The 13,473-nt window shown below is 48.8% G+C and overlaps 1 long non-coding RNA gene across 1 annotated transcript; it reads left to right on the top strand.

Moving 5' to 3' along the window:
- The first annotated feature begins 5,384 nt into the window (after positions 1–5,384).
- Positions 5,385–6,509, top strand: LOC135306072 (uncharacterized). The gene is made up of 3 exons (XR_010366941.1): positions 5,385–5,526; positions 5,639–5,815; positions 6,133–6,509. It is a non-coding gene; the product is annotated as an uncharacterized LOC135306072 (long non-coding RNA).
- The last annotated feature ends 6,964 nt before the right edge of the window (positions 6,510–13,473 follow it).

The raw sequence follows: 13,473 nt of genomic DNA, 5'->3' as shown, positions 1-13,473 counted from the left end.
TTGACACTGACAGTCTGGGGCAGAGCTGAAACTAAAGTATTTTAATGCCAAGAGAGAGGATTATTTTATTGCTGAATTCATTCTGCAAGAACAAGAATGGAAGCTTTTGGTCTCCTCACCTGCCACACATGTGTATTGCTAAGGTTTGCCTCTGGGTTATGACTGATTTTGATGAATCTGTTCAGAACTCTGATGCTGTTCCTGGCTAAGGTGCAGAGATGATATTTCAGAGCCAGATGAGCTCAGCACATCTTGTGCAATGCAGAATTTCCAGACCCAGACATTCAGGCCATGCAAACTGATACTTTTTCATCTCTGTGCAAAGATCAGTAGTAGGACATCATGGATGTACCACACACTTCTCAGATGCTCCTCTGACCAGCTATATACCCCATGGCATTGCTCCTGGCACAACGTTAAAGCCAGGCAGGTCACACTGTCCTGGCTTGTAAAGTAGGCATGTATTCTATTTTGCCATCTGTTGGGGGTTGGGAAGTTTTTCTTATCTCTTTCAAGAACAATGACACTGCCAGGAAGATAATCTCCTGCTGATGGGCTATTGAATTACTCACTGTGGCTGGTAAGATTAGTTACATCATCCCATTGAGAGATGCTCCACCCAGAGGGAGGAGCCAAGCATCCCTGACACCATAAAACAAGCATTTCTGAGACCACAGACAGCCTTCTTCGCTGGATTTCCGAGAGGAATCAGGAACCGAGGCCCAGCTGCTCCTTCGCCGCATTTTCGGAAGGGATCTACACCCTTCTGCAGATCGCCGCTCCAGGAGGAGCAGCCACCACTTGGTTGGACTGCTATCAGCACCCTGACTTCTTAGGGTGCCAGGTTTCTCTCACTCTGCCAGTGGTTGTTTTGCTTGTGTTAAATTACATTGTTATTTAGTTTTTTTCCTGCCAGTAAAGAACTGTTATTCCCATTTCCCATATCTTTGCCTGAGAGCCTTTTTTTTAATTCTGAAGTTGTGATAATTCGGAGGGAGGGGGTTTACCTTCTCCATTTCACAGGAGGCTTTTGCCTTCCTTCACAGGCTCCTGTCTTTTCAAACCAAGACACACACATATTCTCTTCCTCTGACTCCTGCTGGCATGACAACATCAAAAAATGGAAAAGAGATATAATGATCAGGGATTTTCATTGTGTGAGCTCTGGATTCCCCAAGCTCTTGCAAAGGGGGAATGTTCATTGGGCAAAGGACACGAGAAAGAGCCTCAAATTGTCCAAAATCTCAGCAAAAATATTATTTCCTATGGAACCCTTCACCAAAGCTGGTCACACTTCAGGCCCTTTCTGCACCCATTTCCTGATGTGCATCTCCCCGTGGGATGTTCCCACTGCTCCAGGGACCCAGCACAAACCTTATAGCCCCACACCAACACACCCCCAGGAGCTGCAGCCTTCCCTCCAAACCTGGGCACCTGCAACAGCCACCTCTGCGCTGAGCTGAGCCGGTTTCTCCCAAAACCAGGTGCTCCATTTATCCTTGAAAAGATTGACAATAGCATTCTTGTCTTCTCCAAAAGGGCCATCGTTTCACAGCTGTCATCTCCACACTGAGACTTTATTCCCTTCAAGTGTTCAAGTACACAGGCAGCACCAAGGAAGGCACTGAAGTGAGTCAAGTTGAACCCCAAAGAGCTCTCAGCTCCCTGAGAAAGCTCAGACAAGCACTAGAGAAAGGTGCCAGTTATGGGAGCATGAATTCTAACAGCCACAGGGCAAGTGAGAAGTTGGTATTAGAGAATGAAGAAAAAGCACTGAGTAATAAAAGGTGAGAAAAATCCATCACTCCAACAGGTAAATGAAGGTAAACCACATGAAGAAACAGAAGAAGATGGAGGGGAAAAAACCCACCATTAATAGTGTCCGTGACACCCAGAGCCAAAAGAAGCGCAGGGCATCAGGAAAGAGGTAAGCACGTGCTCCAAACCACAGCAGAAATGAAGTGAGAGCTCTGGAGGGAACAAAAGAAAGAGGCAGCCTGAAGAAAGGAAATAATGCCTCCCCACAAGGTGTTTTGGTTTTTTCAAGTGAGAGTCTCTTGTATTGTGTGGTGGAAACCCAGAAAAATAAAGGTCGGGAGAATCATGGTTTATTGGGAACATTCCTGCATAGCAGACAAGATATAGCCTTGTGCAAATTATTCCATGCAGCATTCACATGTTTAATTCCTTCTTTTCATCTTCCTGGGGAAGCAGAGTTGCTTTATTTACTCCAAGCAAGATTTTGTCCCTCCTCCCTGGCAAAGAACAAGCTCCCATCCTGGCAAGTGCTCCTGGCTTTACTTAAGGCTCATCACACCCATGCTAAGGAGAGTGGAGCAGGTTAATTCATCACTTGTTCCAATGATTAACTTGCCCAGCTGCCAGGTTCAAGAGCCCCAGAGTGCCTCAGGTTGTACAGGATCTCAGAAGGAAAAGCTCCATTGAATTCAGCTGCTGCCACACTGGCCCTCTTTGCCTGTCAAACACATTCAGCTGCTCTTGCTCTGCCCTGTCAAAATCCCCCATAAAATACAAGTGAAAATCCCTCCCCACCTGTGAGAAAACACAGTTGGGTTCTGCTCAGGGCATTTCAAACTATGTGGGGTAGTTGTGACCTCCCCTTGCAAAGGCAGCATTTCAGGAAAACCAAAAGTTTCTTTTCATGGACTCACCAGACTCAGGACACCTTCCCCTAGATCAGGTTGCTCCAAGCCCCATCCAACCTGGCCTTGAACACCTCCAAGGGTGACACAGCCACAGCTTCTCTGGAACCTGTCTTGCTCCTCCCAGGTCTAAAATCATACCCAACTTAGCAGCCTCAGAGATTGATTTCTACCCAATAGCATAGAAATTACATTCAATTGCATTTTTCTAGCACAGAAATATGGCAAACCTTGTTTGCATCTGACTTGGCAAAATCAACACATGCTCTTCAGAAAGGGCTGCTGCCCACTTGTCTTGTTTTTCCCCATTTGGTGGAACATTTGCATTCTGTTGTTGTTTGGAGCAGTATTTTAAAAGATCTGGCTGAGGCTGCTGAAAATAGTACAGCAAGTTACTTGTGTGAGGGGTGGAAAACTGAGCTCTTGCACATCCAGTGTTTCTGTTGTTGGAAGTCTTCAATCCCACCTCTCTGATGGGATGAAATAGGTGCTACTAATCCAATTTCTAAAGTATCATGCATCGAGCTGACACTATTTGAAGACTTAAAAATAAAGCCAATTTAAACAAAACTCAGCTCTTTTCCATTTTCTCTGTTCCACAGTTGATGACAGAAGACAGGAGAGAAAGATTGTTTTGGGAACAATGTTTTCAGGACTCTAAAAAGAATATCCAACCTGCTCTGCCACACTCTCGGCTGTTACAGCCCCAAAAAGCACCGGTTGTCTTTGCTTACAGAATCACAATTGTGATGGGATATCTACCACAGCACAGGATGGCCAATTTTTGGTTGTTTTCCTGGGAATAACTACAGCATTTCTGGGTAGCAAGGCAAACATGTGCCTCTTCTAATGGCCCTTGAAAGTGGATGTGTGAAATGAGGTAGACAAAGCCAAAGGCCAGCTGAACCTGGGATCTCTGAATGGGTCTTCCCATTCTTCCCAGGATGATGAATGGCAATCACTGTTCTGCCAGGGAAAGGGCATCTGCTGGGAATGTGGTGTAGAAAATATGCTTTCTGCTCCTTTCAGAGGCAAAATTCCTACCCACTTCTCCGAAGTCCTTCTTAGATAAGGACCATGTTCAGCTGAGTGACAGTGAAGCAAAATGGCAAGCCAGGAATACATTGCCATGCACACAACATCCTCCATTCACATGGATGGTTTCTCACTGGCACACAGGAGGAACTAAGGAAGGAACCCAAATACATCATTGTACATCAAGTCAGACGTGTTGAGGGATGAACAGATCTCACAGGGATATGGAAACCCCCCCCTTGAAAGCCAGTTCAGAGAAATCCTGAGCTGTTTTGTGGTCCTAGGAATGAAGATGCTCAGGATCTTCCACAGATGCTCAGCAGGCAGTAGGATTGCGGCCGGATGTCACTCTGGAAATGCCACTGACTCAGCTGAGAGCGCTGGCAGTGACTGACACCGCACTGAGAGGGGCCACAGTCCTGCAAGGGGCTTTCATCAGGAGCAAACAGCAGCCTGGAGGGTGGGCAATGCTGGATCTGTACCACTGCGTGCTCATCCTTCACCTGAATGTGGAGCTGCCCCCAAAGTTGCCATGCATCACATTTTCTCCTCTTGGGTATATTTTGGAGCAGCTGTTCTATGTGGCTTTTGATGGTGATCCTGTGGCAAGCAGCCATTTGCCTGCTGTGCTATCCTCACAACTAATACTAACTCCTCATTTCCTTTGGTTTTATTTGGCGTTTTTTATCTATTTGTTGGATTTGTTTGCTGCATGGGTTTGTATGTTTGTTTGTTTGTTTGGGTTTTTGTCTGATTTGGTTTGAGTTTTTTGTTTGCTTTTTCATAAAAGACTGGTGAAGTTGGTAAAGCCAAACTCAAGATAATGTAAACCAGGATCAGCTTTCCAGAAATTCCTATTGGCTAAGTTTAGCTGCATTCCCCAGGCTCAGGATCACTAGTATATTTTCAGGTTGTGCTCTGCATATCAGCCTGCCCAGACTCTGCTTGGTCTTTCACAAATGGAGAAGACAATGGACATTGTGCCAAGCTTCCTTTCAAACTGAAAAACCTGGGTCAGCATGACAGAAAAGAAGAAAAAATAAATCACCAGTTAGAACAGAACCAGTGTCCCACCATCTTCCCTTCCACTGTTATTAATTTGTACACTTAGAGGCAAACCTGGGTCTAAAGCTTGCATCTCTCAGTTCCTGATGCTATTTCCTACCCTGCAGCCTTGACTCGCCCTGATGTGACAGACTGCTGGGCAAGTGGGGCTGGGGATGCTCAGCCTGGAGAGAGGAGACACTGGGAGGCCTCACTGTGGCTGTGCAGGACTGGAAGGGTCCCGCAGGAAAGAAGGGGACAGAGTGTTCAGCAGGGCCTGTGCTGAAAGGACAAGGGGGGATGGCTTTCAACTGCAGCAGGTTGATTGAAGCTGCATCTAAGGAAGCTGCTCTTTTCCACTGGGGGTGCTGGGGCACTGGCCCAGGCTGTGCACAGAGGCTGTGCATGCCCCATCCTTGGCAACAGGGCTCTGAGCAGCCTGCTCTGGGGGAAGACTGCTCAGCTGGGAACAAGATGTTGTTCTTCAGGCTCCCTTGCAAGCCCAACCGTTCAGGGACTCCATCATTCCATGGTCTCCAGTGTCCACTTCAGATGGAGCCTGGGAACTGTGATGTCACAGCCCACGCTCCAGCTGGAACGTCCAGCGCCCAGCAAAGGGCACAACACAACCCTTGGCCGCTGTGTTGACACGCTCGGCACCTTGCTCCTGCCCTCGCCTTTCACTCTTATTATCCCCCCGATACCCCGATCATTCCTGACAGCTCGGGAGTGCCTGGATTTCATCATCCAGCCCTGCAGGATGCTCCCCTTTGTCCTGAGGAAGGTATGGTGCCATTCCATGGAGGTGGACACCCCGCACCTGCCCGGGTGGGCTGGAGCTCTGTGGGCATGGAGTGGGACAGGGACCCCACTCTGAGATTTTGCTACCTCTGCAGGCTGTCCCAGACAGAGAGGAGGAGATGGAGCTTGATACAGAGATTGATAGAGTGGAGGACATGGAGACAGAGTGCGAAGGCACTGGAGAGGAGGAGATGGAGGTGGAGGTGGAGGTGGAAGAGGAGATGGAAGTGGATATGGAAGAGTCCATTGAGGACATGGACATTGATTAAAAGGTGAGGAACAGGCCATGATCTTGGGCTGAAGAGCAATGCCAGCAGCAGGACAGGCAGAGTGGGTCTCCTGCTGCCAGGCTGGGGCTGGGCTGGGTGCTCCCTGCTCAGGGACATTGTACCCAGGGCACTGGATTCTGGTGGCCATCCACAGCCTGTCCTGTGCCTGCTTTGCTCCACACAAGCTCCGTCCCAGACCCAGCCAGGCTCAGTTCTGGTAGCAGAGTCCTGCTGCTGGGCCAGCATGTGCCAGCCTGGGGGCACATGCAAGAGCCCTCTGTGCCTGACTGGAGTGACCGTGGCATTTGCTTTTCTTCCAGGACCAGTGGACATCATGGACAGAGATGCCACCCTTTTGTACATACGTTTTAGACTTTGATGTTGTCCTTAGGATATAGGTTTTAGGGCTTTTTGTCTTCTGTAAATATGTTTTCCTTTTTTTTTTTTTTTAGATAGGTTCTTATGTATATATGTTCTATCGATTGTTGTTGTCGTTGCACATATTCTTACAATGTAAATATGTTCTGTATTTTTGCTACTGTTCTTCTGTAATAAACAAATTTTACTTTTCACACCTCGGTTCTCTTTGCATTTGCTTCAGGCACAGTCAGCATTTTGCAAAGTGGTTGTTTCCACTTGCTCCAGGTCGCCAGGACTGGGGGTCCATGGCACAGCCACCCCAGGAGTGGGGGTCCCTGTGCACAGAGGGGTTCCCCTGACAGAGGTGAGCCTCTCCTTGCAGTTTATCTGGACACACTTGGGAACTCCAGGGGCAAAGCCCAGCGTGCCCTGGCCCATGGATCCCATGTTGGAGCAGGGCTGAGCCTGTGTGCTCCTGCAGAGCCTCAGCCATGGCTCTTCCCTGGGCAGCCCCAGGGCTAAGGAGGGAGCACTGGGCTGTGGGCAAGCCCTGCTCCTGGGCACCCTGAGGGGCTGGAGCCAGCCTGGAGGGAGCCTCAGCCCCACAGGGACCAAGATTTCCTTTGGAAACCCGCTCTGTCCCCAGACTCTGCTGAGCACAACAAGAATTGATTTTCCTAGTTCAAGGTGTGACATTAATGGGCACAAATGTGTCCCTTGCACTTTCTAGCACGGCAAATGCCAGTGCTTGTAATCCCTGTTCTGCACTCTCTGCTCAGGCAGCAAAACATCTGAATCTGAGGGAACATCTGGCATTAGCACCAACCTCCAGAGAGCTGCAGGGGGAGAACCTACCCCCAGGCACCCAGAGAAATACTTGACACTGACAGTCTGGGGCAGAGCTGAAACTAAAGTATTTTAATGCCAAGAGAGAGGATTATTTTATTGCTGAATTCATTCGGCAAGAACAAGAATGGAAGCATTTGGTCTCCTCACCTGCCACACATGTGTATTGCCAAGGTTTGCCTCTGGGTTATGACTGATTTTGATAACTCTGTTCAGAACTCTGATGCTGTTCCTGGCTAAGGTGCAGAGATGATATTTCAGAGCCAGATGAGCTCAGCACATCTTGTGCAATGCAGAATGTCCAGAGCCAGACATTCAGGCCATGCAAACTGATACTTTTTCATCTCTGTGCAAAGATCAGTAGTAGGACATCACTGATGTACCACACACTTCTCAGATGCTCCTCTGACCAGCTTCCCCATGGCATTGTTCCTGGCTCATTGTTAAAGCCAGGCAGGTCACACATATTCTCTTCCTCTGACTCCTGCTGGCATGACAACATCAAAGGATAGAAAAAAGATATAATGATCAGGGATTTTCATTGTGTGAGCGCAGGATTCCCGAAGCTCTTGCAAAGGGGGAATGTTCATCGGGCAAAGGACACGAGAAGGAGCCTCAAATTGTCCAAAATCTCAGTAAAAATATTATTTCCTATGGAACCCTTCACTATAGCTGGTCACACTTCAGGCCCTTTCTGCACCCATTTCCTGATGTGCATCTCCCTGTGGGGTGTTCCCACTGCTCCAGGGACCCAGCACAAACCTTATAGCCCCACACCAACACACCCCCAGGAGCTGCAGCCTTCCCTCCAAACCTGGGCACTTGCAACAGCCACCTCTGTGCTGAGCTGAGCCTGTTTCTCCGAAAACCGGGTGCTCAGTTTATCCTTGAAAAGACTGACAACAGCATTCTTGTCTTCTCCAAAAGAGGCATCATTTCACAGCTGTCATCTCCACACTGAGACTTTATTCCCTTCAAGTGTCGAAGGACACAGGCAGCACCAAGGAAGGCGCTGAAGTGAGTCAAGTTGAACCCCAAAGAGCTCTCAGCTCCCTGAGAAAGCTCAGACAAGGGCTAGAGAAAGAATTCATGCTCCCATAACTGGCACCTAACAGCCACAGGGCAAGTGAGAAGTTGGTTTTGGAGAATGAAGAAAAAGCACTAAGTAATAAAAGGTGAGAAAAATCCATCACTCCAGCTGGTGAATGAAGGTAAACCACATGAAGAATGAGAAGAAGATGGAGGGGAAAGAACCCACCATTAATAGTGTCCATGACACCCAGAGCCAAAAGAAGCGCAGGGGATCAGCAAAGAGGTAAGCACGTGCTCCAAACAACAGCAGAAATGAAGGGAGAGCTCTGGAAGGAACAAAAGAAAGAGGCAGCCTGAAGAAAGGAAATAATGCCTCCCCACAAGGTGTTTTGGTTTTTTCAAGTGAGAGTCTCTTGTATTGTGTGGTGGAAACCCAGAAGAATAATGGTCAGGAGAAGCATGGTTTATTGAGAACATTCCTGCATAGCAGAAGAGATACAGCCTTGTGCAAATGATTCCATGCAGCATTCACATATTTAATTTATTCTTTTCCTCTTCCAGGAGAAGCAGAGTTGCTTTATTTACTCCAAGCAAGATTTTCTCCCTCCTCCCTGGCAAAGAACAAGCTGCCATCCTGACAAGTGCTCCTGGCTTTATTTAAGGCTCATCACACCCATGCTAAAGAGAGTGGAGCAGGTTAATTTATCACTTGTTCCAATGATTAACTTGCCCAACTGCCAGGTTCAAGAGCCCCAGAGTGCCTCAGGTTGTACAGGATCTCAGAAGGAAAAGCTCCATGGAATTAAGCTGCGGCCACACTGGCCCTCTTTGCCTGTCAAACCCATTCAGCTGCTCTTGCTCTGCCCTGTCAAAATAGTACAGCAAGTTACCTGTGTGAGGGGTGGAAAACTGAACTCTTGCACATCCAGTGTTTCTGTTGTTGGAAGTCTTCAATCCCACCTCTCGCTGGGATGAAATAGGTGCTACTCGTCCAATTTCTAAAGTATCATGCAACGAGCTGACACTATTTGAAGACTTAAAATTAAGCGCAAATTTAAACAAACCTCTGATCCCTTCCTTTTCCTCGGTTCCACAGTTGATGACAGAAGACAGGAGAGAAAGATTGTTTTGGGAACAATGTTTTCAGGACTCTAAAAAGAATATCAAACCTGCTCTGCCACACTCTCAGCTGTTACAGCCCCAAAAAGCACCGGTTGTCTTTGCTCACAGAATCACAATTGTGATGGGATTTCTACCACACCACAGGACAGCCAATTTTTGGTTTGTTTTTTTTTTCCTGGCAATAACTACAGCACTTCTGGGTAGCAAGGCAAACATGTGCCTCTTCTAATGGCCCTTGAAAGTGGATGTGTGAAATGAGGTAGACAAAGCCAAAGGCCAGCTGAACCTGTGATCTCTGAATGGGTCTTCACATTCTTCCCAGGAAGATGAGTGGCAATCACTGTTCTGCCAGGGAAAGGGCATCTGCTGGGAATGTAGTGTAGAAAATATGCTTTCTGCTCCTCTCAGAGCCAAAATTCCTACCCATTTCTTTGAAGTCCTTCTTAGATAAGGACCATGTTCAGCTGAGTGACAGTGAAGCAAAATGGCAAGCCAGGAATACATTGCCCTGCACACAACATCCTCCATTCCCATGGATGGTTTCTCACTGGCACACAGGAGGAAGGAAGGAACCCAAAGGCATCATTGTACATCAAGTCAGACGTGTTGAGGGATGAACAGATCTCACAGGGATATGGAAACCTCCCCTGAAAACCAGTTCAGAGAAACCCTGAGCTGTTTTGTCCTGCTAGGCATGAAGATGCTCAGGATCTTCCACAGGTGCTCAGCAGGCAGTAGGATTGTGGCTGGATGTCACTCTGGAAATGCCAGTGGCTCAGCTGAGAGCTCTGGGAGTGACTGACACTGCACTGAGAGGGGCCACAGTCCTGCAAGGGGTTTTCATCAGGAGCAAACAGCAGCCTGGAGGGTGGGCAATGCTGGATCTGTACCACTGCGTGCTCATCCTTCACCTGAATGTGGAGCTGCCCCCAAAGTTGCCATGGATCACTTTTTCTTTTTCTCCTCTTGGGTATATTTTGGAGCAGCTGTTCTATGTGGCTTTTGATGGTGATCCTGTGGCAAGCAGCCATTTGCCTGTGGTGCTATTCTCACCACTAATACTAACTCCTCATTCCCTTTGGTTTTATTTGGGTTTTTTTAATCTAGTTGTTGGATTGGTTTGCGTGGGCTTGTTTGTGTGTTTCTTTGTTTGGATGTTTGTCTGTTTTGGTTTGAGTTTTTGTTTGCTTTTTTAGAAATGACTAGGGAAGTTGGCATAGCCACACTGAAGAAAATGTAAGGCTTGGCTCTCCAGAAATTGCTTTTGGCTGGGTTTAGCTGCATCCCCCAGGCTCAGGATCACTAGTATATTTTCAGGCTTTGCTCTGCATCATCAGCCTGCCCAGACTCTGCTTGTTGTTTCACAAATGGAGAAGACAATGGACATTGTGCCAGGCTTCCTTTCAAACACAGAAACCTGGGTCTGCACGACAGAAAAGAAGAAAAAACAAATAAATCACCAGTTAGAACAGAACCAGTGTCCCACCATCTTCCCCTCCACTGTTATTAATTTTGTACATTTAGAGGCAAACCTGGGTCTAAAGCTTGCATCTCTCAGTTCTTGATGCTATTTGCTACCCTGCAGCCTTGACTGGCCCTGATGTGACTGACTGCTGGGCAAGTGGGGCTGGGGATGCTCAGCCTGGAGAGAGGAGACACTGGGAGGCCTCACTGTGGCTCTGCAGGACTGGAAGGGTCCCGCAGGAAAGAAGGGGACAGAGTGTTCAACAGGGCCTGTGCTGACAGGACAAGGGGGGATGGCTTTCAACTGCAGCAGGTTGATTGCAGCTGCATCTAAGGAAGCTGCTCTTTTCCACTGGGGGTGCTGGGGCACTGGCCCAGGCTGTGCACAGAGGCTGTGCATGCCCCATCCTTGGGAACAGGGCTCTGAGCGGCCTGCTCTGGGGGAAGACTGCTCAGCTGGGAACAAGATGTTGTTCTTCAGGCTCCCTTGCAAGCCCAACCATTCAGGGACTCCATCATTCCATGGTCTCCACTGTCCACTTCAGATGGAGCCTGGGAACTGTGATGTCACAGCCCACGCTCCAGCTGGAACGTCCAGTGCCCAGCAAAGGGCACAACACAACCCTTGGCCGCTGTGTTGACACGCTCTGCACCTTGCTCCTGCCCTCGCCTTTCACTCTTATTATCCCCCCGATACCCCGATCATTCCTGACAGCTCGGGAGTGCCTGGATTTCATCATCCAGCCCTGCAGGATGCTCCCCTTTGTCCTGAGGAAGGTATGGTGCCATTCCATGGAGGTGGACACCCCGCACCTGCCCGGGTGGGCTGGAGCTCTGTGGGCATGGAGTGGGACAGGGACCCCACTCTGAGATTTTGCTACCTCTGCAGGCTGTCCCAGACAGAGAGGAGGAGATGGAGCTTGATACAGAGATTGATAGAGAGGAGGACATGGAGACAGAGTGCGAAGGCACTGGAGAGGAGGAGATGGAGGTGGAGGTGGAGGTGGAAGAGGAGATGGAAGTGGATATGGAAGAGTCCATTGAGGACATGGACATTGATTAAAAGGTGAGGAAGAGGCCATGATCTTGGGCTGAAGAGCAATGCCAGCAGCAGGACAGGCAGAGTGGGTCTCCTGCTGCCAGGCTGGGGCTGGGCTGGGTGCTCCCTGCTCAGGGACATTGTACCCAGGGCACTGGATTCTGGTGGCCATCCACAGCCTGTCCTGTGCCTGCTTTGCTCCACACAAGCTCCGTCCCAGACCCAGCCAGGCTCAGTTCTGGTAGCAGAGTCCTGCTGCTGGGCCAGCATGTGCCAGCCTGGGGGCACATGCAAGAGCCCTCTGTGCCTGACTGGAGTGACCGTGGCACTTGCTTTTCTTCCAGGTGCGATGGACAGCACAGACAGAGACACCACCCTTTTGTATATATGTTCTACAGTTTGTTGTTGTTCTTTAGAATGTAGATTGTAGGGCTATTTTTGACTTCTGTAAATACATAGTTTTGTTAGGTAGGTTTTGTTAGGTAGGTTTTTATGTGTATATCTTCTATCGATTGTTGTTGTTACAAATATTCTTACAATGTAAATGTATTCTGCATTTTTCCTGCTGTTCTTCTGTAATAAAAAAATTTTACTTTTCACACCCCCGTTCTCCTTGCATTTGCTTCAGGCACAGGCAGCATTTTGCAAAGTTGTGCTTTCCACTTGCTCCAGGTTCCCAGGGCTGGACGTCCCTGGCACAGCCTCCCCAGGAGTGGGGGTCCCTGTGCACAGAGGGGTCCCACTGACAGAGGTGAGCCTCTCCTTGCAGTTTCTCTGGACACACTTGGGGTCCCTGGCACAGCCACCCCAGGAGTGGGGGTCCCTGTGCACAGAGTGGTTCCCACTAACAGAGGTGAGTCTCTCCTTGCAGTTTTTCTGGACACACTTGGGAGCTGTAGGGGCAAAGCCCAGCGTGCCCTGGCCCATGGATCCCATGTTGGAGCAGGGCTGAGCCTGGTGCTCCTGCAGAGCCTCAGCCATGGCTCTTCCCTGGGCAGCCCCAGGGCTAAGGAGGGTGCACTGGGCTGTGGGCAAGCCCTGCTCCTGGGCACCCTGAGGGGCTGGAGCCAGCCTGGAGGGAGCCTCAGCCCTACATGGACCAAGATTTCCTTTGGAAACCCCCTCTCTCCCCAGACTCTGCTGAGCACAAGAATTGATCCTCCTAGTTCAAGGTGTGACCTTCATTGGCACAAATTTGTCCCTTGGACTTTCTAGCACAGCATATGTCAGTGCTTGTAATCCCTGTTCTGCACACTCTGCTGAGGCAGCAAAACATCTGAACCTGAGGAACATCTGGAATTAGCACCAACCTGCAGAGAGCTCCAGGGGGAGAAATTACCCGCAAGCACGCAGTGAAATACTTGACACTGATAGTCTGGGGCAGAGCTGAAACTAAAGTATTTTAATGCCAAGAGAGAGGATATTTTATTGCTGAATTCATTCTCCAAGAACAAGAATGGAAGCATTTGGTCTCCTCACCTGCCACACATGTGTATTGCCAAGGTTTGCCTCTGGGTTATGACTGATTTTGATGAATCTGTTCAGAACTCTGATGCTGTTCCTGGCTAAGGTGCAGAGATGATATTTCAGAGTGAGATGAGCTCAGCACATCTTGTGTAATGCAGAATGTCCAGAGCCAGACATTCAGGCCATGCAAACTGATACTTTTTCATCTCTGTGCAAAGATCAGTATTAGGACATCACTGATGTACCACACACTTCTCAGATGCTCCTCTGACCAGCTTCCCCATGGCATTGTTCCTGGCACAACGTTAAAGCCAGGCAGGTCACACATATT

Source organism: Passer domesticus, chromosome 8 (genome assembly GCF_036417665.1).
Source record: "Passer domesticus isolate bPasDom1 chromosome 8, bPasDom1.hap1, whole genome shotgun sequence".
Lineage (NCBI taxonomy): Eukaryota > Metazoa > Chordata > Aves > Passeriformes > Passeridae > Passer > Passer domesticus.
The sequence above is the reverse complement of the archived record's forward strand: the minus strand, read 5'-3'. Positions and strand labels throughout refer to the sequence as shown.